This window comes from Pleurodeles waltl, chromosome 10 (assembly GCF_031143425.1).
Source record: "Pleurodeles waltl isolate 20211129_DDA chromosome 10, aPleWal1.hap1.20221129, whole genome shotgun sequence".
In the NCBI taxonomy this organism is placed as follows: Eukaryota; Metazoa; Chordata; class Amphibia; order Caudata; family Salamandridae; genus Pleurodeles; species Pleurodeles waltl.
In genome coordinates, this window is record NC_090449.1 from 338,418,192 (window position 1) to 338,443,532 (window position 25,341).

Here is a 25,341-nt window from a genome sequence, read left to right on the forward strand (position 1 = left end):
CTGGCTTGACAGTGCAGCTGTCACCAGAGAATTATGTGGGTATCACCAGGAGAGGAGCCTTGAAGTTGTGTGCTTCCACAAAAAAGTGGTAGCACCCCACACAGCTGTCATCATTTTGTTTATTTATCCTGCTGCCTGAACTTGAACTTTCAGATGGACACACATGCCATTGTAATGCTATTAAAGTGTCTTAAATTACTAGATAATGATGATATTATATGTGGAGTGATTAGCTGTGCATGGCAAAGGCAAAAGTTATAGTTACTTAGGGCACGAGTTATAGTTACTTGAAAGAACTCTAACTATAACTGCTGAATTTCTATGGTTTTGTACGAGTACATTTCAGAACCTAAGTATAACGTCCCTGTAACATTTGTTTTTTTCAGAGAATGTATATATACAGGGAGTGCAGAATTATTAGGCAAGTTGTATTTTTGAGGATTAATTTTATTATTGAACAACAACCATGTTCTCAATGAACCCAAAAAACTCATTAATATCAAAGCTGAATATTTTTGGAAGTAGTTTTTAGTTTGTTTTTAGTTTTAGCTATGTTAGGGGGATATCTGTGTGTGCAGGTGACTATTACTGTGCATAATTATTAGGCAACTTAACAAAAAAAATATATATACCCATTTCAATTATTTATTGTTACCAGTGAAACCAATATAACATCTCAACATTCACAAATATACATTTCTGACATTCAAAAACAAAACAAAAACAAATCAGTGACCAATATAGCCACCTTTCTTTGCAAGGACACTCAAAAGCCTGCCATCCATGGATTCTGTCAGTGTTTTGATCTGTTCACCATCAACATTGCGTGCAGCAGCAACCACAGCCTCCCAGACACTGTTCAGAGAGGTGTACTGTTTTCCCTCCTTGTAAATCTCACATTTGATGATGGACCACAGGTTCTCAATGGGGTTCAGATCAGGTGAACAAGGAGGCCATGTCATTAGATTTCCTTCTTTTATACCCTTTCTTGCCAGCCACGCTGTGGAGTACTTGGACGCGTGTGATGGAGCATTGTCCTGCATGAAAATCATGTTTTTCTTGAAGGATGCAGACTTCTTCCTGTACCACTGCTTGAAGAAGGTGTCTTCCAGGAACTGGCAGTAGGACTGGGAGTTGAGCTTGACTCCATCCTCAACCCGAAAAGGCCCCACAAGCTCATCTTTGATGATACCAGCCCAAACCAGTACTCCACCTCCACCTTGCTGGCGTCTGAGTCGGACTGGAGCTCTCTGCCCTTTACCAATCCAGCCACGGGCCCATCCATCTGGCCCATCAAGACTCACTCTCATTTCATCAGTCCATAAAACCTTAGAAAAATCAGTCTTGAGATATTTATTGGCCCAGTCTTGACGTTTCAGCTTGTGTGTCTTGTTCAGTGGTGGTCGTCTTTCAGCCTTTCTTACCTTGGCCATGTCTCTGAGTATTGCACACCTTGTGCTTTTGGGCACTCCAGTGATGTTGCAGCTCTGAAATATGGCCAAACTGGTGGCAAGTGGCATTGTGGCAGCTGCACGCTTGACTTTTCTCAGTTCATGGGCAGTTATTTTGCGCCTTGGTTTTTCCACACGCTTCTTGCGACCCTGTTGACTATTTTGAATGAAACGCTTGATTGTTCGATGATTACGCTTCAGAAGCTTTGCAATTTTAAGAGTGCTGCATCCCTCTGCAAGATATCTCACTATTTTTGACTTTTCTGAGCCTGTCAAGTCCTTCTTTTGACCCATTTTGCCAAAGGAAAGGAAGTTGCCTAATAATTATGCACACCTGATATAGGGTGTTGATGTCATTAGACCACACCCCTTCTCATTACAGAGATGCACATCACCTAATATGCTTAATTGGTAGTAGGCTTTCGAGCCTATACAGCTTGGAGTAAGACAACATGCATAAAGAGGATGATGTGGTCAAAATACTCATTTGCCTAATAATTCTGCACTCCCTGTATATATATATATGTGTATATATATATATATATATATATATATATATATATATATATATATTTTCAAGAAAACTGGTGCAATATAATCGCACACCAAGGGCTGCACATCATCCAAAATGAGCTCGTAAAATAGTAGAGTCAAAAACCACTTATGAATAATTTAATCGGCTGCTATTTATTGAAAAAAGTTTAAATGCAGATAAATTCGACCCGCATAAAATGGTATAAAAAGCACAAAAAGGAAATCAATAATGTGCCCACCATGAACAAACACACGCTGTCCCAACCACATGTCAACGCGTTTCGGCAGAAGCCTTCAACAGGACATTGGCAGACATTTTTACACCCAACTATTTAAACCATATAGTCCTTCTTTGTTGTTGACTGCATAGCTCAAGGGAAGTGCAAACAGAGCGGCCATTTTGTAACGTAGCAATTCTAAGTTTGAAAGTTAGAGACTAATAATCCTGTGCTTTGATGAGATAAAAACTTCAAATATAACATTGTATATTTCTTTCATGTTATACTGCAATATCAAATATATGATCTGGTCGCCTGTGAATGCATGAATAATATATAATCACAATTGATAATTGTTATATATATAAGAAAAATAAGCCAAAAGAAATAGGAAAAAGGAAATATATTCTCTCAGAAGTCTGAGGAAATAATGAAGACTCCGAATTTAGTGGTCAATCTTTCTGATTATGAGTTAACTGATATTGAACTACAAACCCTTAATAAAGGTCTTTCTTTCTGCCCTGAAATCCATTATAATTATGTGGATACCCGAATTGATATTTATAAATTTGTCAGGAAATTAAAATTGTTAAAATTTCATGCACAACAAAGTAAAAAGACAGTACCCAGCATGATAAGTCATGTCATTGAGGAACCAGAAGAAACCCAGTTAAGGATTGACCAAGTTACAGATCTTAAAACTTTGTTTGATCTATCTCACAGTTTACAAGATGAAGATTATATGGAAACGGAAGTTTTGCAACAATTAGACATCAATACAAAATTTCATAAACCATCTGGTCTGAAAGAAAAAGAAAAATGTTGTCCTGTGTTGTCACTTGATCGTGAGGAATATATCTATCTGAAAAAAGAGAATCCAACCTTACCCACGATTTACTTCCTGCCCAAAATTCATAAATCACTCATATCACCACCAGGGAGGCCGATTTTATCAGCATGTGACTCATTGTTTGAAACAGTTTCGAACTATGTCGATGTCAATTTAGCTCCTATTGTGAGAACACTTAGGGCCAGATGTAGCAAAGGGTTTTTCCCATTCTGTGTCAATGGGAAAATGTGTTCGTACATATGGCCCTTAGTTCATATATTAAGGACTCTGGAGATCTTTTAAAGATTTTATTAGGTTTGGACTGGCACAAGGACTACTTACTTGTTACAATAGATGTAGTCTCTCTGTATACCTCTATTAATTATGAGATTGGATTAAAAGCTTGTGGATACTTTTTGAAACAACGGAATATATCAGAGTTGGAACACTCAAAAATGTTATTGGCCATGATTGATATGTGTTTAAAGAATAATATCTTCATGTTAAATCATGAGATTTACCATCAATTATGTGGTACAGCCATGGGCATTTCATTTTCTCCAAACTATGCCAACCTAGTAATGGGTTGGTGGGAAAGAGAAATAGCATGGGGAAAAGATAATGATGAATTTGCTGAGAAAGGGTTACTTTGGGTCCGCTATATTGATGATCTTTTTGTAATTTGGAATGGATCAAAGGATGAATTCATGCAATATTTCACTGTTTTAAATTTTAAATGACAATGAGGTGGGTCTAAAATTTACTTGTGAAACTAGTAAAACATCAATTAATTTTTTAGATATCACCATTTATACTGAAATTTTATACAATAAAAATGAAAGTACAGTGTTTCAGAAAGAAACTGCATGCAACAGTATATTGCATGGGAAAAGCTTTCATCCCAAATCTTTGATTAATATCCTCTGGCTGAATTTATTAGAATGAGAAGAAATTGTTCTAACGATAAGGATTTATTACTGAAATGAGATGAAACATATGAAAGATTTAGGACCCGAGGATACAATGAGAAAATCCTTAAGAAAAATCTGAAGGCAATCAAATTAAGAAAATGAGAGGAAAGTTTGTTCAATAAAAGAGAAGTAGACTCGAAGGAAACAGTGAGAATGATAATGAGGTACATGAAAGAGAGTGCACTCATAAAGAATATTTTGTGTAAACATTGGAAAATAATTAGTAGGGACTTGGATTTGGGACCCTTAGTCGGTACCAAACCATTGTTTTCATACAAAAAGGCACCCAGTATCAAAGATATGGTGGTCAAAAGTAATTTTTCTTTAGAAAAAGATTGTAACTGGCTGGAAGCAGAGCAAAAAGGATTTTTCAAATACAATAGTTCGAAAGCATGCAAAATTGGTAAATCATTGAGAAAGGTTAGATGTCCAAACGGACAGGAGTTGGCAATTAAACACAAGATTACATGTAATACTAAATTTGTAATTTACATCATAGGATGCCACTGTGGTCGTAAATATATTGGTAGTACAATTTGCATATTGAAGAAAAGAATACTTGAGCCTATCAGAGCGATCACTCATAAAGATAATACATATGCAACAGCCAGACATTTACAGACACACACAATGAATGACTGGAGAACCTTATACTATGGTATTGATCATATTCCAGAACATGAGAGGGGAGGTGATTGAGTCAAAAAGTTATGGCAACTTGAATCGAGATATATAATTCAGATGAAAACTAAGGCCCCATTTGGGATGAATAATGATGAGAAACTTTATGTATACTTATAGGTTTAGAATTATAATACATCTTGGACATATGTCTTGAGATGTTAAAAATGTTGACTTTGAGAATACATCAGAAGATGATTTTTTGTAAGGAACGTATAATGACATCATGAGCTTTAGATGAGGCCATTCATTGATGATGGATATAAAGATATAAGTGACTATATTGTTTGAATTAATCAGTGAAATTGTCTATAGTGAGGCAATGAATTGAAAAATATGAGTGAATATTGTTTACTTATTTATTTATTATCCCTCACTAAATAATATTTTACGATCATTTTGCGGGTTGTCTGAAAGGTAACTTTGTTTTATGGAGCCCTATGTATAACAATTGGTTAAAATGATAATTCGTTTGCATTGTATATATACGGACTACAGATTTCAGCATGCATTGCTATTGTATTAATATTTATTAACTATATAAGAGAAGAATGATAATAGGACTTCTGAACTTGAAAAAGATGAGGCCATTCATAAAAGTGACTATACCGTTTGAATTAATTGGTGGAATTGTCTATAGTGGGGTCAAGAATGGACGAATTATATGAGTGAATATTGTTTATCTATTTAAGTATTATCCCTCACGAAATAACATTTTGCGATTATTTTGAGAGTGGTTGAAAGGTAGTTTTGTTGAGGGGAGTCCTATGTATTATAAGTGGTTCAAATTGAAAAACAATTGGTGTAATATGACTTATACGGACTACAGATCCCAGCATGCATTGTTATTGTAAAAGCTTTCATTAACTATATAACTAAAGAATGATAACAGGACGCCTGAACTCGAAAAAGACCTTACGGTCGAAACGCGTCGTTCGTTTGTTTGTTTGCAGTCTTGTAATAAAACAAGAATTACGGACACCTTGATGGAGTGTACTGCCAAACTTCTGTTCACATAATCATTTTGAGGGTTCGGCTTGCCCTAGGCATTTGCACCGGTAATGTGACCGCCCTCATCCCCGCCACTGATGACATCCGGACCCTGATGGACAAAGGAGAAACAGCCGCCCTCATCCTCCTGGACCTATCAGCAGCCTTTGACACGGTCTGCCACCGCACCCTATCAGCACGCCTCCATGACGCCGGTATCCAAGAGAAGGCCCTGGCCTGGACCACATCCTTCCTCTCCGGCAGAACCCAGAGCGTCCGCCTCCCACCCTTTCGCTTCAAAACCACCGAGATCATCTGCGGCGTCCCACAGGGATCCTCCCTCAGCCCGACACTGTTCAATATCTACATGGCCCCCCTCGCCCACGTCGCACGACAACACAACCTCAACATCATCTCCTACGCCAACGACACCCAGCTGATCATATCCCTCACCGAAGATCCCTACACCGCCAAAGCTAACCTCCACCGAGGAATGAAGGCCGTAGCCGACTGGATGAAGGACAGCAGACTGAAGCTGAACTCAGACAAGACGGAGGTCCTCATTCTCTGACCCACCCCATCAGCCTGGGATGACTCTTGGTGGCCCACGTCACTAGGCACAGCCCCGGAACCCACGGACCACGCACGCAACCTGGGGGTCATCCTCGACTCCACTTTCTCCATGACCCGGACAGTCAACGCCGTCTCCGCGTCCTGCTTCAACACCCTCCGTATCCTTCGCAGGATCTTCAAATGGATCCCCCTCGACACGAGAAAAACCATTACCCAGGCCCTCATCACCAACAGACTCGACTACGGGAACGCCCTCTACTCAGGAATTACAAACAAGCTCCTGAGACAACTCCAACGCATCCAGAATGCCTCGGCCCGACTCATCCTCGATGTCCCCCGCCGCAGCCACATCACACTCCACCTGAGAGGCCTGCACTGGCTCTCCGTCAACAAAAGGATCACCGTCAAGCTCCTGATCCACACACACAAAGCACTGCACAACACCGGACCCACCTACCTCAACAACCGACTCAGCTTCCACACCCCCCACCCGAAGCCTCTGCTCAGCCAACCTCACCCTCGCCACAGTCCCCCGCATCCAAAAAACCACCGCCGGCGGCAGATCCTTCTCCTACCTCGCCGCCAAGACCTGGAACACTCTCCCCACCATCCTACGACAGACCCAGGACCTGCTGGCCTTCAGAAGACTCCTCAAGACCTGGCTCTTCGACCAGTAGCACCCCCCCCTCCCCAGTGCCTTGAGACCCTCGCAGGTATGTAGCGCGCCTTACAAATGCAGTGATTGATTGATTGAAGTGTGGATTTCGAAAATTTCCCGAGACACATGTAGTCGGCTTCTGACCTTAGATTTGCGCAAGTGGCAATCTAAAGTCTAGGGCTAGTTATCTTCCTGTGTTTCATTCCATTAAATAGTTGTTCAGTGAGCCAGCTGGTGGTCACTGGGTGAAGGGCTTTGGCTGGTGAGATACCTGTTTATGTAGGTGTACCAAACCTTTGCCCCAATATGGTTTATGGGGAAATATGCCCAACACATTTGGTCGAAAATGGAAAATAGGCTCGGGGAATCAAAATAAAAGTGGACCCCATTAGTGAATTACATTTCTTTAAAATGGCCCATGATATAAAAGTTAGACAGTTTTGAACTTGTAAAGACACGTTTACGTGTGTTGTTTTGCAGGGTATGGAAAAATGCATACATTTGTGCTTGCTGCAGCCGAAGTTTGTTTTAATATCTCTGAAATCAACTTTGAAACCCGGCCCAGCAGACCATAAAACCAGCCCACAAACAGCAAAAAGCTGGCCCACACACTGACCTGTCAGATGAGCCGCTCCGGCATTGCCAGATTTCCCTATAGCCATTTCCGACCCTGGTGCCCATCACCTTGAATTTGTCCCTGGCTCCGAGAAGAAGCCTGGCGCCTACGCCTTCTCAAGAAACCAAGGTGACCTCTGGCGGGAGCACATCTGGTTTATTTGTGGTGAAATCACATTATTTCCCTGTGCCTCGATTCTTTCCTCTGCCAAATAAGAGGAGCTATACGTGGACTAGTGCTGGCATTTAGTTATATATAAACACTGAACATTAACATTTATAGGGAGAGCTCACTTAGGTGTCATCTCCTGCAGGCGTCTTCCCTTGTAGCAAAGTTTGGCTTAAACATCCCTTGAGCTCAAGGGTACCTCTGAGGTGCCGGAGATCCGGGGAAGTAACAGCGCATTGGGTTGTTACCTGGCTCAACAGACGCAGCTGCTGTCCATCAAGCTAGTGCTACCTGTGAAGTACACACATCATTTTAAATGAGTAAGAGCAAACGTCAAAAACGCTACAGTATAGGTTTACCAGTCGCGGTCCCAAACTGGGAACCCGGGTTTGTGTGCTACATCGTGTGGCATCTGGCCGTGTAATCTGGTAACACAGTGACCTTGGTGTGGTCTTTGACGAAATCCTTGAAGCCCGCTTTACCACAACATTTGTGTGCCTACAAACCATCGAAAAGATGAGCCCTAAAACTTCTAAACTTAAATGTAGAAACTCATTGCATATAAATATAGTACAGGTATGAAGGAAAGGTCCGACCGTAGAGCAAACACTACGTAGGTGAATGAAAAGAAGGGCTGTCAGGGCAAGGGCGCGGATTCAGAAGCACAGGTAGACGGATCGTATGAATATAATAACCGAAAACGACAACTGAAAATCCCACGAACTCGCTCAATGCAATGTTGTCCTGGAGTTGTCCCACTGCAGTGTTTGCCCCATACATAAGACAAAATATCAAGGGCTTGCTTGTCACACTGCGCTGCAGCGAGTAGAGTTGTTTACTGGCAATCTGGGGAGCAGGTTCTACTGTTCGCTAATCCCATCTAACTCATTCCCCTCAATCACGAAAGGATAAAAGTCTGGGAAAATCGAGAGATTGGACTAACTTGTAACTGTACGGCGATCTCGGCAGCAGATACATTCACCCATCGAGACAAGCCCCCAGAAGTAAAATCAATGCATGCATGCGTAAACACCAAGTCATTGTGATCAACAAACATGTTACGAAATATCTACTACTCTGCAAAGCAAGATGCGTGCCAGGCTGTAAAGCAACGTGAAATAGGTCGGCCTAAATATTATACAGCATATCTGAATGCACGAACAGTCAATCTGCAAGGCGTTTCTAACCTTATACAAGGCAGCCAGATAACTCACCTTCCTGGAAGGCACTAGATACCTTGCCTGCGCTTTCCTCACTGTGTCTCGGCAGGATGCACGAGGAGAGAGAGTGATGTATCCGCTGGTGATACAGGAATCCCCCGTTTTAAGCAGCACCAAGCTCAGTATCCAGCATTACCCGGGGTTCTCCGGAAAGGGCTTCCTGCAGCAAGGCAGGGGAATCTGCACTCACACGCCGATAATTCTTTAACCCAAAGCTCCCACCCTCTCTCTGGTAACACAAAGCCTGCTCGAAGCTGAGCAGCGAGTCAGCCAGGCAAATGCAGTGATGAAGAGGACTGGCGAGGACTGCCTACAACCAGCCGGCAGACCCAACATGGCGGCTCCCTGTCTTGGACTGCCATCTGGCGGGAAGCCCTGAGAGCACAGCTGTTTCCATGGCGTTAGCTCAGCCAAGCAACATGTTTGTAAAGAAGCGACGAAGAGTAGGAACTCTAAAGGCAAAACATCTGAATAAACCGAACAGTAAGGAACTATTGAGCAAGCTACACGTATAACAATACCACCAAGAAAAAAATATGAATATTCAAGACATACAAATAATGGAAGTGTTGCAATCAAGAAACAAAGAACGTTTAGGAAGACCTGGACAAATGTATTCGTCACAACGTCTATCACCAAACTACCCGGAATGAAGATGACCAGAAAGAACCAGTTAATTTTCGAGGGGGCTACCAACACCTGAGAAAGTGAAGGGGCCATGAGGTGTTGGAGTGGCATGTATCTGCGTGTATCTGACAACTTGATTTTCTATTTTTGGCCTTGGCACACTAATTCAAGGATGTGTGCGTGGGCCTGTTGCTGTCCCTGACTAGGAGAAGTTCCGGACATATCCCAATGGGGGTGCACCAATGTGCATTTATTGTTGACAGTGGACTACTGCCCATGTGCATTCCCAAACGTAGTGTTGACGGCCTGAGTGCCTGTGGTGATGCAACGTCACCATCATTTATCTGCACTTAATGATACGTTAATCTGTAACTTGCATAACCATTGTTCACATGAATTACACATGACCTATATATTTTACGTATTATTTCACAAATTATTTTACACATTGCTTTATATTTCGTTTTTAGTAAACTGAATGGCCCCCATGGTTTTTGATTAACTTTATTTAGCATACATGCAAATTAACATTATCATGAGTAAGTCTAGGCACCTTATTCTATTTTGAAATGAACATTGCATTTTTGCTTGCTGTGCATAACATTTTTGTCCTGTTTTAGACACCAGAGTCACATTTTCCTTATATGGAAATCTTATTCTTTGCTAGTTTACAGTTTGAAGTTGTGGAGTAGTAATTTACTTGTTTGGACAGTGACTTTCAGCACCTGCACGGGATGGGAAAATGAAAAGGTGAATACTCCTATGTGAGCTATAGTGAAGGCCGCGATGAGAGAAGAAGCCGGCATTCTATTATCTTTGAGAAAGAGGCTGACACCAAGCACTGAGAGAACACCGGTTTTTGATTGGCTCCTACTCAGTGGGAACCTTTAGAATGCATCACTTGGATAAAAAACGTATGTTTTAGCTCCGTGAAGCTTGTTAGTTATATCACTTGCCTCTCTCAGCCTCTGCAGGACGATGCTCCTTTCCCTCTCTTGAGACGAATGCTCCTTATATTTTTGCCCTTATATCTACTTTCTATAGTAAGTACATTTCTCCTTTTCTTGACTGGAACCTTCATTTAGTTCTTCTGTCAATGCTATATTTGTTGATTCTGAAAATTTTCAACTTACCCACAAGGAAAGGGATTTAGCCTTATTTAACATATTCTGTGTTTTAATAATATTGTACTTGCCTTTGCTGATTTGAAGTGCCTGGACTATATTCATACCTGCCGTATAAAGGTGATTATTAAATGATGCCTGATTAGTTTGAGTTAACATTGTAACTTTACTAATTTGCTAATAAACCTTCATGGTTTGCAAACATAGGGCCTCACTCACAACAAACTGGGGCATCAATCATGATGCGCCAGTTTGCTTGCGCCGCCCTGCACCCACCTAACGACACCATGTCGTTCTATTTACAATACAGCGCACCATGGCGCTCGTTAGCACAGAATTTCTGATATAGTTGTGGCGCTTTTTCTGGACTAGCATCAAAACATTTGACAGTAGTCCAGCATAGCGCCACAACTGCATTAGAAATTCTGACACAGCAGTGCTAATGAGCGCCACATTTTCTTTTCTTCTTCATCAACATTTTTTTAAAGAGCTTTCAACTCTTCCCAAGTGTCAATCACATTAAAGCATAATTCGTACACATTTCTTCTTCAGGTAACAGTTCCCATTTGTCCTTAAAAGATATACAATTCAATGTGCAAATCTTGCGACTTGATCCACATGTCCATTTCTCATTGATACAAAATCTTGCGATCTCTGATGTGCACTGCATTTCACCACAACTATCTTTTCAGGCAACTGTAAAGCTTGTAACAAATCATGGATTATTTCACCATTTCTAACTGGCGAACCAGGAAAGTCAGGAAACCTCTCTGTGACCATAGCTGACCAAAATCATGGACTATTCCAAATCCATACTGACCGTCCCTATAAATGGTCATTTTAAGTTGAGCAGAGACATGGCATGCTCTAGTAAGAGCCACCAATTCAGCCACTTGTGCGCAATACATTCCTTAAAGCCAGGAAGATTAAAGTATCCCAGAAATTGTGCACACAGCATATCATGCTTGCAGTGTTCCCATGTTATCTCTTACACAGGAACCATCAACAAAAATAATTTGGTCATTTTCTTCCAATCTGATATCTCGAATATCAAGTCTAGGTTTAGTGCGCAAAACAGTCACTTCCAGTCATGTTCAACATCTTTCAATTGGTCAAATTCAACATTTTCTTTTGGAAGCAAAGTTGCTGGGTTAAGCAAAATACACCTTTTCTGATTAACATTCGGAGAACCCCAAATTATAGTTTTGTATCAGGTCAGTCTCGCATTGGCTAGTTATTGGGTCTTTGTTCAGGTGAGCAAAACTTCAATGGAGTGAGGGACCAAAGCAGTTAAAGGATGTCCCATCACAATGTTCTCATTACAACCCTGGCGGACGGTGGTAAAGCAGCGGTAATACCGCCAACAGGCCGGCGGAAAAAAAAATGGAATCACGACCATGGTGGAAACTGCCAACATAGACAGCCACTTTAACACTCCGACCGCCACGGCGGTAGAAACAAACACCGAGGCGGTAACCGCCAACAGACAGGCGGAGGACTAAGTACCACCCACCATATCACAACAGGCCTATCCGCCACCTTATCTGGGGCGGAAGCAACGCTATCAAAAGCACGGCGGAAACAGTACACAGAAAGGATACCACTCACCTCTCGACACCCAACGAGGAACCAGGATGCCATGGAGCCCAAACTACACGTCCTGCCCCTGCTGGTCTTCTTCCTGCTCTATCAGGACCAGGGCAGACACCGTCGACGACCACAGTGAGTACTGCACCTACAACACAGGGGAGCGGGAGGGAAAGGAGAGTGACACACACACGCAACATGCAATACCCCCATCCCCACCCTCACCCACAACACCATACACACAAATACATGCAGCAACATTACATATACACCCCCTGGAAGAATGCAAGGACAAAATTAAATGATTGTAACGATTGTAATCATTAGAAATCTGATAGTGAAAGTTTAAAATTCAGTATATACAAATATGTACACCAACTACACAAGTCCGGATAGTGTACCAATCATTGTCCGTGGACCAGTGGTCCCAAAATGAATGGGCAAAGCCCACACAAGATACCTGACTCGAAAAGGAGAGAACACTGCACGGGCACCAGACTGAAAATAAACAGGCACCTCAGGGGTAAGGGAAGGGGGCACCTCAGCCGGATGAATGTACAACACCACTGCTGCACGAGGGGGCTCCATGCCCATTGCTTTATCCTGGGGAGTACAAAGCTACAGTCTCTCAAGTCTTTCCAGTGGGTGGTATGCCCACTGCATTATCCTGGGGAGTGCAAAGCCACATTCTCTCAAGTCTTTCCAGTGGTTGGTTTCCCACTGCTTTTTCCTGGGGAGTGCAAAGCCACAGTCTCTCAAGTCTTTCCAGTGGGTGGTTTGCCCACTGCATTATCCTGGTGAGTGCAAAGCCACAGTCTCTCAAGTCTTTCCAGTGGGTGGTTTGTCCACTGCATTATCCTGGGGAGTGCAAAGCCACAGTCTCTCAAGTCTTTCCAGTGGTTGGTTTGCCCACTGCTTTATCCTGGGGAGTGCAAAGCCACAGTCTCTCAAGTCTTTCCGGTGGGTGGTTTGCCCACTGCTTTATTCTAGGGAGTGCCAAGCCACAGTCTCTCAAGTGGATAACAGTATCTACTGGTTCTGGAGGGGGCCTTGTGCCCAGATTGCTTCATCCTGCCAAGGACTGAGGTAGTGAATGCCTTTCTCCACTGGTTCTGGAGGGGGCTTTGTGCCCAGAGTGCTTCATTCTGCGAAGGACTGAGGTAGTGGATGTGAATCACTACTGGTTCTGGAGGGGGCATTGTGCCCAGAGTGCTTCATTCTGCGAAGGACTGAGGTAGTGGATGTGAATCACTACTGGTTCTGGAGGGGGCATTGTGTCCAGAGTGCTTCATTCTGCCAAGGATTGAGGTAGTGGATGCCTTTCTCCACTGGTTCTGGAGGGGGCTTTGTGCCCAGAGTGCTTCATCCTGCCAAGGACTGAGGTAGTGGATGCCTTTCTCCACTGGTTCTGGAGGGGGCTTTGTGCCCAGAGTGCTTCATCCTACCAAGGACTGAGGTAGTGGATGCCTTTCTCCACTGGTTCTGGAGGGGGCATTGTGCCCAGAGTGCTCCACATGCAGTGTGGCCGGTCCCATTCCTTCACCTGGGTGTGTGTGTCACGAGATTGCCTAGGAACAGGTACCATGGTACACCATGGAGGCAGAGACATACCCCATACTGCTGCGGCTACGCCTTCCACCTGCAGGTGCAAACAGTGATGGAAGTCATGCCTCATGGAAACTGGGCAGGGTCCAGGAAGTCTCCTCCAGCCTCGGACGACTGACCACTGGGGATGGTAGCCATGTCAGCGGTGGTGCCACTGTCCGAGCATGTTGCGGGGCTGGTGGCGGTGCTTGTGGCGGTGCCTGTGGCGGTGCCTGTGGCGGCGGTGCTGGCGGTGGTGCATGTGTCAGCACATGTTGAGGGACACCGCAGGACGTCTCCTGCAGCCTCGGACAGTTGCCCACTGGGGATGATGCTGGGGACTGTTGCTGAGGCTGCAGATGTGCCGGTGGCGGTGCAGGTGGCTGTGCAGGTGGCAGGCAGGTGGCGGTGCTGGTGGCGATGCAGGTGGCGGTTCTGGTGGCGGTGCAGGTGGCGGGGCAGGTTGCGGTGTTCGCTGCCGTACAGGTTGGTGTAGTCGTGGACAGGAGGGGTGACACTAGTCCCTCAATCGGTGCCACCGTGCCCTGTCCTGACCTGCTCTTCTGCTTTTTTCCCTTCCCCACTTTTGATGGTGCCGCAGGTGTCTTGCCACTATCCCCTTTTGTTTTGGCGGAGCCCTTGGTGGCTGGTAGGTGCGGCTTCTCCCTCCCGGATGTGGGCAACTTCTTCACCTTGGCAGGTGGCGGGATGTCCTTGCCCACGCTACGTGGCACACTGGCAGCCCTGATGGGTGGCGCACTCGATGACCCCGCAATTGCTGGCACCACTGTGCCTGGGGATTTGGTGGCTGAGGTGCTGGGCTGGGACCTGGAAAGCCTGGCCCTAGGGGAAGGACGGGGGGGAGGTGAAGGAAAGAGGTCAAAGTTTGCCAGGAAAGGTTTTTTAGACACACTGGGACGGGAAGATGGAGGGGTTTTGGGAGTGGAGGAAGAGGTAGTGGTTGTAGGAGGTGTATGTTTGCTGAATTTGGGTGAAGGTGCATGGGCCGGAGGCTGTTGTGAGGTGGATGGCTGTTGGGTGGGTGTGTGCATGCATTCGTGTACTTTGGGAGGAGGGCTCACAGACACACTGGGAGAGGACACTAGGGATGTGTGCATGGTAGTGGGGGTGGTGATTGCACATGAGTGGTGTGTAGTGATGGGTGTGCTGGTGATGGAGGTAGTGGCTGAGGATGTAGCCAATGCAGGTGTGAGTGGAGACGAGACAGGGAGGGAGGAGGAGGACATGGACGGGGGGGGACACAGTGGAGGCAGTGGATGTTGCTGTGTCTGCATGGGTATGGTGCTTGTGTGAGTGCTTGTGGGATGTGTGGTGCTTATGTTTGCCATGTCCACTCTTGTGTGTTGATGAGTGTGCATGCTGGTCTGATGGTGTGCTTTGGATAGGCTGAGGTACAGGGGATTGGGTCGGGTGGAGGAAGTTGGAGGGGGGAGGCTGGACACAGGTACAATAGCTGCCATCAGTGCTGAGGCCAGAGCCTGAAATGCTTTCTGTTGGGCCGCCTGCCCAGAATGAATGCCCTCCAGGTATGCATTTGTTTGTTGCAAATGCCTCTCAACACCCTGGATGGCATTCAAAATGGTAGATTGCCCAACAGTGAGGGATCTCGGGAGGTCAATAGCCTCCTCACTGAGGGCAGCAGGGCTGACTGCAGCAGGGGCTGAGGTGCCTGGGGCGAAGGAGATGCCCACCCTCCTGGGTGAGCAGGCAAGGGACACACGCTGAGGGGCTGCTGGGAGGGCGGTGCTGGTAGGGGAGGTGGTGGCTGTACTTGTAGATGCGGTGGGCACAGAGGTGTCTGCCACCGCAAGGGAGCTCCCATCAGAGGAGGAGTCGCTGTCACTGGTGTATGCTCGTGTCCCTGTCGTGGAGCTCCCCTCGCCCTCCGTCCCACTGGTGGCTTCAGACGCCGTTGCATCACCCTCCATGGCCAAGTGGGTTACAGCTCCCTCCTGCTCCGGTGCCACTGCTCCTCCGCCAGATGATGCTATTGCACACAAGAACAGGGAGACAAAACAAAAAGGGGGGAGAAAGACAGAAGAAAAACATGTTCAGTGCATGCAACACCACTACCGTTGGCGGACACAACACACAGGGAGCAGCCCTATGCACTAAGCCATGCAGTAACAGTTCCTAGCAAATTCACATGCCCATGGGGTACAAGGCCTTAGCCCAATTGCTGCACACCTGGAAGTCACAGGAGCCCGACTACGTGTAGATCGCTATTACCACTAGTGGGGTTGGGGTGCCACAGAGCCTGCCTAACAAGGGACCTTGCATACCAAGTTCGTCCTGGCCAAGTGGAACCCTCACCCCACCTCCCCCACCCAGACACCTCGTAATGCACGCAGAGTCAGCTGAATGAGAGTGTACTCACCCCCCAACTCCGGATAGGCCACCGCCAGGATCCGGTACATCAGGGGGGTCATGGTGCGATGGGCACCCCTTCCACGTTGGGAGGCCATCTCCACCTGGGCCTCCGTCGTCTTCTTACTCCAGCGGCGCAGGTCCTCCCATCTTTTACAGCAGTGGGTGCTCCGTCTACGATAGACCCCGAGGGTTCGGACGTCCTTGGCGATGGCATGCCAAATACCCTTCTTCTGGTGGGCGCTGACCTAGAGGAAAGGTACAGGAGGAAAGGAAATTACTCACCCGTCCGGACCGTCATACTCATTGCCCACCAGTTTCCACCCATGCCCTGACGCACATACACTCACCATCCTCACATGCAGGACTCAGCCCCCCCATGTATCTTCCATCCACACCACTCAAAACAGGCATTGCCCACGCAGCATGCTCACAGTGTACTCACCTGTTTGTTTGGAAGACCGTACAGTTGCGTGTACTGAGGGAGGACCCCATCCGCCAGTTTTTCCAACTCCTCTGAAGTTAAGGTAGGAGCCCTTTACCCAGACACTGTAGCCATGGTTGCTTCCAGACACAGGTCACAGCAGCACTTGCAGTGTAGGTACTCTCCTGTTAAAGGTCAGGTATCAAGTGAGTGAACAGATAGAAAATGGCGGTCATGTCCGCGGCGGTGCATACCGTCACCGTCGGCGTACATCGTCATTGGCTCCTGGGACCCATAGGGCACAATGTTAACCAATGCTGAATTGCGCCGCGGTCTTCGACCGCCCACCGCAACGGTGTACAACGCCAGCACAGTTACCTCATTTCCCCTTGTCCCACCTTACAGGTCAGGCAGCCGCCATTTCAGGGGGGCACATGGGATGGATAAAAACTGTGTCACACCTATCTAGGCTGGAAATACAGACAGATACCGGCACATTGCGATTTACCAACGTTTCAGCAAATAACACATTGTGATACCTCAGTGTTGGATGACCCTCTGCTTGCTGTTCTCCTCCATAGGGCACATCTGCTGGGGCAGGTGATGAGATGGTGGCATCCTCCGGTGTACAGACCCCTGGTGGACCTGTCGACAATGGAAGAGAGACACATCATAATCACAAACAGACTTGATCATGCAACAATCATGGAACTGTGTGCCCAGTTGAAGCCAGACCTGATTTCAGCTATCCGCCATCCCATAGGAATCCCCCCTCTAGTGCAGGTTCTGTCTGTACTCCATTTCCTGGCCAGTGGGTCTTTTCAAACAACAGTGGCCATGGCATCAGGGATGTCCCAGCCAATGTTCTCCAGAGTGTTCTCCAGAGTTGTCCAGAGTGTTATCTTCCCTGCTGAAACACATGCGCAGCTACATCGTTTTCCCTCAGGTGGAGGATTTGCCCACAGTGAAAGGTGACTTCTATGCCCTGGGACATATCCCCAACATCATTGGTGCCATTGATGGTACACATGTGGCATTTGTCCCCCCCCGCAGGAATGAACAGGTGTACAGAAACCGAAAAAGCTACCATTCGATGAATGTGCAGATGGTGTGTTTGGCAGACCAGTACATCTCCCATGTGAATGCCAAGTATCCTGGCTCAGTGCATGACACTTACATTTTGAGGAATGCAGCATCCCTTATGTGATAGGGCAACTCCTGAGGCACTATGTGTGGCTAATAGGTGAGGCCAAGGTCACAACACAGTTGACATAGGTGTCTGGGTATGGGGTTGTCCCTAAGGGTTAGTGTGTGTCTAACAGTTGTCCCTCAACATTTGTAGGTGACTCTGGTTACCCCAACCTGTCATGGCTACTGACACCAGTGAGGAATCCCAGGACAAGGGCAGAGGAACGCTACAATGAGGCACATGGGCGAACTAGGAGGATTATAGAATGCACCTTCGGCCTCCTGAAGGCCAGATTCCGGTGCCTCCATCTGACAGGTGGCTCCCTATACTACTCACAGAAGAAGGTGTGCCAGATAATCGTGGCCTGCTGTATGCTGCACAACCTGGGTTTGCGACGCCAGGTGCCTTTTCTGCAGGAGGATGGGCCAGATGGTGGTCTTGTGGCAGCTGTGGAGCCTGTGGACAGTGAAGAAGAGGAGGCAGAAGAAGAAGATGTCGACAACCGAAACAACATCATCCTGCAATACTTCCAGTAAGACACAGGTAATAAGATGTAACTGCTTCCCACATCTCATACTATTGTTGGAGCTAGCATAAGTCTGTCATTTTCACTCAGTGTATGGACCCTGACTTGTTACTTTGGATTTCCATTTCACAGATCTGGGTCCCACTTTGTGCCCTCTGCTACGTTTACTGCTGGCCTACAGCTGTATTACATTGGTGTGTGGACAAGTACATTGACATTGCTATATTCCAGAGATTTTGCAATTGTACATTTGTGAAAGCACAGACTGACTCCAGAATGTTTTGTGATTCAAGTGTGTTTATTTCTGTGCAAATAAGTGGAGGGGGTTGTAAAATTAGCTGGGGTGATTGTGGAGGAATGTCCATGACAGACTCCAGTCTATTTGTTTCATAGGTGCATTGTCCAATGGGGCATAGAAAGTGGAGCAATGGCAGCTTAAGGTGGACAGGTTGTCAAAGTGCGACAGAAGGGTGACATTCAGGGGGGTCTTATTTCCTGGCGGGGGTCTTGGCAATGTTCTCTGTCTTGTTCCTGGATCTCAGGGACCGTTTGCGGGGTGGTTCTCCATCTGCAGGGGGTGGGGTGCTGGTGGCCTGTTGTTCCTGTGGTGGTGCCTCCTGTCCACTGGTGCCGGCAGAGGTGGAGGGCTGTTCATCATCCAGGCTAGTGTCAGGGGCCCGTTGCTGTGCCACTGTGTCCCTCCTGGTGTTGAGTAGGTCTGCCAGCACCCCTGCAATGGAGACCAGGGTGGTGTTGATGGACTTCAAGTCCTCCCTGATCCCCAGGTAGTGCTCCTCCTGCAGCCACCGGGTCTCCAGAAACTTGGCCAGTACCGTGACCATGGTCTCCTGGGAATGGTGGTAAGCTCCCATGATGTTGGAGAGTGCCTCGTGGAGAGTGGGTTCCCTGGGCCTGAACTCCCACCTCGCACAGCAGTCTTCCCAGCTTCCCTGTTATCCTGTGCCTCTGTCCCCTGAACCGTGTGCCCACTGCCACTGCCCCCAGGTACATGATCGTCCTGTGTTAGTGGGGTTGCCTGGGTTCCCTGTAGTGGTGGACACACTGCTGATTGACATGTCCTGGGGACAGAGGGATGGGCCCGCTGGGTGGGTGCTGTGGCGGTGTTGCCCGAGGGGGGAGGTTCAGTGGTGGTTTGTGACTGTGTCAGGGGAACCGACTGCCCTGAGGTCCCTGATGGGCCGGGCTGGTCATCTTGATCCAGGCGTGCAGAGCTGCTGTCGTCACTGTGGGCCTCTCCTGTGGGGGACTGGATATGTCTGGCACCTCCTGTCCGGTGATGTTGGGTAGGGGTCCTGTTGGGGTGTAAATGCATAGTTATTGTATCTGTGTGTGCCATCTTGTGCAATGGGTGAGTTAGCCTCTACTCCTGTGTTTGCATTATTGCTGTGGCCCTTGTGTGATTGGTGATTTTGGGGCATGAGTGAGTCTCTCTACTGGACATGCTTTGGTGATGGGTGCCCATGCATTGGTGTTACATGCAGGGCTTGATTTCGGGATGTGTGGGTTGTGTTAGTGAGGTATCTGTGGGTTGTTGGGGTGATGCGTGTGAGGGTGGGAGTATGTGATGGCAAGCAGGTGGGGTGGGGGGATAAAGTAGTAAAGATTTGCCTTACCTGAGTCCAGTCCTCCTGCTACTCCTGCGAGGCCCTCAGGAAGCATGATCGCCAAGACTTGCTCCTCCCATGTTGTTAGTTGTGGGGGAGGAGGTGGGGGTCCACCGCCAGTCCTCTGTACTGCTACCTGGTGTCTGGATACCACAGAACGTACCTTCCCCCGTAGGTCGTTCCACCTCTTCCTGATGTCATCCCGTGTTCTTGGATGCTGTCCCACTGTGTTAACCCTGTCGACAATTCTGCGTCATAGCTCCATCTTCCGTGCAATGGATGTCTGCTGCACCTGTGATCCGAATAGCTGTGGCTCTTCCCAGACGATTTCCTCCACCATGACCCTGAGCTCCTCCTCAGAGAACCTGGGGTGTCTTTGAGGTGCCATGATGTGGTGTGGGTGATATGTGAGGTGCTGTCTGTTGTGATGTGTGAGGGGATGTGTTGGTGTGTATTGTTTGAGGTATGTGGATGTTGTATGAGTGATGGTGTTGTGTGTCCGTGGATGCTGATGTTGTGTTAGGTAGTCTCTCTCTCTGGCCTTCTTTCAGAATTTTGGTTGTAAGGGTTTGTGGGTGATGTGGGTGTGTTATTTATATTGGATTGGGTGTGTGGGTGTGGTGTGTGTATGTGTATCAGGTGTGTATATTTTGAATGTCCAATGTGGTTGTGTTTTGTAAGTGTGTGTGTATTTTCAGCGCGGCGGTGTGCACCACCAATGGAATACCACGGTTGAAAGACCGCCGCGTTGACTCGTGGGCCGTGATAGTGTGGGCGTATTCCTGTTGGCGTGAAGGTGTAGGTTTTGGTATCGCCAGTTTATCACTGACCTTTGGTGTGGCGGACTTGTGTGGGTGTCTGTATTGTGGCGGATTCCGAGCTGTGAGTCGTAATACCTGTAGCGGAATTCCGCTGCCGTAAAGGTATGTTGGCGGTCTTCTGCACGGTGGAAAGTGGGATTTACCGCCAGGGTTGTAATGAGGGCCTTTATGTCCGTTCTTTCCCAAATGATTTTACAAGGCAATAGTATCATGCTTGCATGCTTCTTTTGTCTTTGAAGTGACTAACAAATCATCAATGTACTGAACCAATGTCGACTGAAAAGGCATTTCCAATGACTCCAAATTATTTTTCAGCATCTGATTGAAAATGGATGGTGACTATGAAAATCCTTGAGGAATTCTGCACAAACAGTACACTCGGTCCAGGAATTTAAAACAGAAAAGACACTGGCTATCCTCGTGAAGAGGTACAGAAAAGAATGCCTGTGATAGGTCCACTATGGTGAACTATTCAGCATCGCATGGGATCTGCAATAATATCACAGCTGGTTTTGGCACCACTGGACAACATTTAATCACAATATCATTGATTTTCCTCAAATCCTGAACAATCCGAAATTTCCCACAGGGTTTTCATAAACCTATGATATGTGAGTTACATGGGCTACTCAATACTTCTTTTAGAATGCCTTGCCTTACAAATTCCGCAATTATAGGGGCAATCCCTTCAATAGTATCCTCTTCATGTGTTATTGAGGAATCTAGGGTAAAAATGGAATTTAGGTTGACTGGGACCTTAACAGTCTCAACACCTTTGATTAGACCAATGTCTTTCCCTGAAAATCCCACACTTTCATTTTAACTGTTCACCGTAAGTCGGAAGGAAGTTTTCGTACTGTGAAGACAGGGAAAAAAACTGATCAAGGGGTTCTCTTCATTTACTGAGTTGTACTCTGTCTCCTCAGACTGTTCATCCTCATCATCATTATTTGTCTGACTGGCAGTCCCCTCATTTGAACAAGCAATTGAACATCTTGTTTTGCCTAGCAAATCTCTTCCTAGCAAAGAAACCGGACTTTAGTTGCAAACTACAAATTTGTGTAAGCCTTTGAAGTTTCCAATTTAAACTGAACTGGTTCTGTAAAAGGGTTTGTTACACATTGGTTGGCAACTCCTACAATCTGCACTGTTTTCCCTGAAAGGGGCAAGTTCGGAACTTCTGCAGTTCTCACTGTAGAGCGTGTACCTCCTGTGTCGACTAAGAATGAAACTTTGTGGTCCATCACTTTTCCTTTCACATATGGACCCTGCTGGTCTACTTCTAATGAAGCTGCTAACATCTGAACTCTCACTCACCCAGTCATCATTTGATTCATCCTCACTGTGTAATGGGTATTGGTGTATTGTGTTATTACTCATATTAAAACTTTGACCTGTGCCCTGCTGAGGAAGCATCACTGGCTGTTGCTCCATTGGGGCTTGAAGTATCTGAATTTGTTGCCTAGGTACCATTTGAACTTGGGGTGGCATTTGCTGCGACTGGGCATCTGCAAACGTGGCATTTTCATCTGTTGATTGGGCTGAAGACCTTGCGCATGATTCACATTATTTTGGGAATTAAAATTTTGACCTCTCATTCTTGGTCCTTTTTAATGATTGGAAAATAATTGATTTAGTTTGTCTGTTGAACAACACCTGCCTGTCCTAGCATCAGACACTCTTGCCTCCAATGTCCGAGGCCTCCGCAAGCATAACATGGTAACATCCTTTTCATAGCCTGCGTATCATTCTGGGTAACCACCGTATTCAAATCAACACCACGATTCACATTTCCAGTTCCACCTCAACCTCTACCTTTCACCTGATTCTGGAACCACATGTTTCCCTGCTGCTGTTGCGGAAAACTACTCTGCATTCCTGATTGTGCCACTCTAATCTGCATCTTTTTCAACTTTCTTTGTTTCAATTCAATCTTGTCACTACAGTACTTGGCATACTGCAGTACTTCATCAGTCGGTTTTGCTTGCCAACAAATCAAATGACTCTTAATCATCTGGCTAATTTCTGGTCTCAATCCTTCAACGAATCTGAACACAAAATGAATCATGTCTTTCGGCTCAATTGCTTCTGTACCACTGTAATGTTTAAATGCCTGCAACAATCTTTCATAAAAAGCATGTATGGACTCCTTTCCTTCTTGAGCTGTCCTGTCTATTCTCTGCCAATCTATGTTCTTAGGGGAAATTCTTGTTTTAAAAAATTCAGTCACCTTGTAAAAGTATTTCATTACATCAGGAGATGGTGCATCAGTTGCCGGGTCTCTTGGAGGTTTTCTTGTCGGCCAATCTACACTCCTTTTGCATTCAACCCACAAATTTGCTGGGACTACTATTTCTAATAGGGTATTCAAATCCCCCCACAGACATTTTGCAAGATTCTCTAACCTATCTGTTTGCTGGTACCATTCCACTGGTTTCTCTCTCAACCTGGGGTAATCATTTGTAAATGACAAAATGTCACTTCTGCTCCAAGGGACATGAACAAAATTCCCTCCAGAAATTTCTCTCATTGGTAATATTTTCACCGGGTCATCAGTCTGCTGCAGTCTAGGAGTTAGAGTTGCAGAATTCCTTTTCTTCTTGTCTCGTTTCTTTACCTATCTGCCTTCTCATTTATCTAATATTCCACATCTTTGAATGGTCTGAATTTATTCGATAGTGTGAATTTTCATTCCCGATATTCACATGTTCTTAATGTCTTTTGAGTCAAATTCTAATATGTAACTTCTTCTCAAATGCTGCATTTTCTCAATTTCTATGTCATATCTCTCTGACAGATCTGTTAGTTTCTGATGTACTAATTCTGCCTTGTTGGTAATCAGTTTGCACAAATAGCGCAATTCTTCTTCCCGGTATGAGTCAATTCTGTTTAACCCGATTGTTCCATCAATTAATTCCTCTGCTTCGAGTCTAAGCCTGGTCAAATTCAGTGAACTTCCTCCATTAGAATCTCCTTGTGTGCTACTCAGCTTCTCCAGCCATTCAGTTAATTGTTGGGCTGTCAAACCTTGCAACAAGATATTTTTATTACCTACATTGGGCACTTGCTGTAACATTGGACACTGAGGGGGTGATTCTAACCCCGGCGGTCTTAGACCGCCGGAACCAGGGTCGGCGGGAGCACCGCCGACAGACCGGCGGTGCCCCGCAGGGCATTCTGACCGCGGCGCTTTGGCCGCGGTCAGTGTAGGAAAACCGGCGGTCTCCCGCCGGTTTTCCGCTGCCCGTTGGAATCCTCCAAGGCGGCGCAGCTTGCTGCGCCGCCGAGGGGATTCCGACCCCCCCTACCGCCATCCAGTTCCCGGCGGTCCGCCCGCCGGGAACCGGATGGCGGTAGGGGGGGTCGCGGGGCCCCTGGGGGCCCCTGCAGTGCCCATGCCACTGCCGCAGACAGTGAAATACACGACTGGTGCAACTGCACCCGTCGCACAGCTTCCACTCCGCCGGCTCGATTCCGAGCCGGCTTCATCGTGGAAGCCTCTTTCCCGCTGGGCTGGCGGGCGGCCTGAAGGCGGCCGCCCGCCAGCCCAGCGGGAATGTCAGAATTACCGCCGCGGTCTTTCGACCGCGGAACGGTAACCTGACGGCGGGACTTTGGCGGGCGGCCTCCGCCGCCCGCCAAGGTCAGGATGAGGGCCTGAGTCTCTGATGTCACCAAACTTGAGTTAGGACCTACGTCTGATATCTGGGGATTATTCAGAGGGGTCCTGGAAGAACTCAAATCAATTACCGGACTTGTCATATCAAATGTCCGTTTCATTGGAGTCATCATACCTGTATCTACATTGAACCTTTCCATTTCTATACCTGAATTCAAAATTTCCTGTTCACTGCTCTGATTGTTTCCCTGGGCAAAGAGTGGTATAACGGGACCAGCGGTAACAGGTACGTTCACATCATATGGACTCAGTCATGCGCTTTGGTCTCTAGGGTACATTACTCCCGTATTCTGACTTGTTATCGCAGACATTTCTGTCTATGACCCTGTTAATGGGGTGTATCTCGGGATTGTCTGTGCTTACAATGGGGACATTAAATTAGGGGTAGACTCTATCTGGATCACCGTCGGCTTCTAATAAACCTGACTCATGTGGGCAGCTTGTCCTGTTGGCACCATTAATCCTGTTGCTGTATCCACAATAGGTACACCTGGGTAAATTCTTGTTACGTTAACCTGCGGCATAGGTACCTGTAATGTGGAAGTGGTAAGAACATTATGGATAATCTGTGCTTGCCTTGGTGTAGTTTCAATGGGTACCAGAGCTGTAGGGTCCACGCTAGTACTGGGACCCGTCTCATGTGCTGCATATGGTGGGGGATGACTTCTCAATAATTGCAAAATAAATTCATCATTATCTGATTCTTCATCATAAGTCAAAGACCTTCTAAAATCAGTCATTCTCTGCTCTTTGTCATCAGAAGGCTGCACATCCCTCTTCTTGGTACTCTTTCTAGCCTTGCTCTCATTCTCTTGTGTAATTGCAAGAAACATCTTAATTCCCTGTAAAGTCTCAGTT

General features: G+C 46.4%; 1 protein-coding gene across 2 annotated transcripts in view; it reads right to left on the bottom strand.

Annotated features, from left to right (window-relative positions):
- ABAT (4-aminobutyrate aminotransferase) overlaps positions 1 to 25,341 on the bottom strand; it is a 718,549-nt gene that overhangs the window by 526,479 nt on the left and 166,729 nt on the right. Inside the window, exon 1 of one of the 2 annotated variants that reach the window (XM_069210534.1) lies at positions 8,904 to 9,268. The exons of the other annotated variant lie outside the window; for it this stretch is intronic. The gene's annotated coding sequence lies outside the window, so the exon portion shown is untranslated. Of the gene's footprint in view, positions 1 to 8,903; positions 9,269 to 25,341 lie in introns of those variants that run through there. 2 annotated transcript variants of the gene reach the window in all.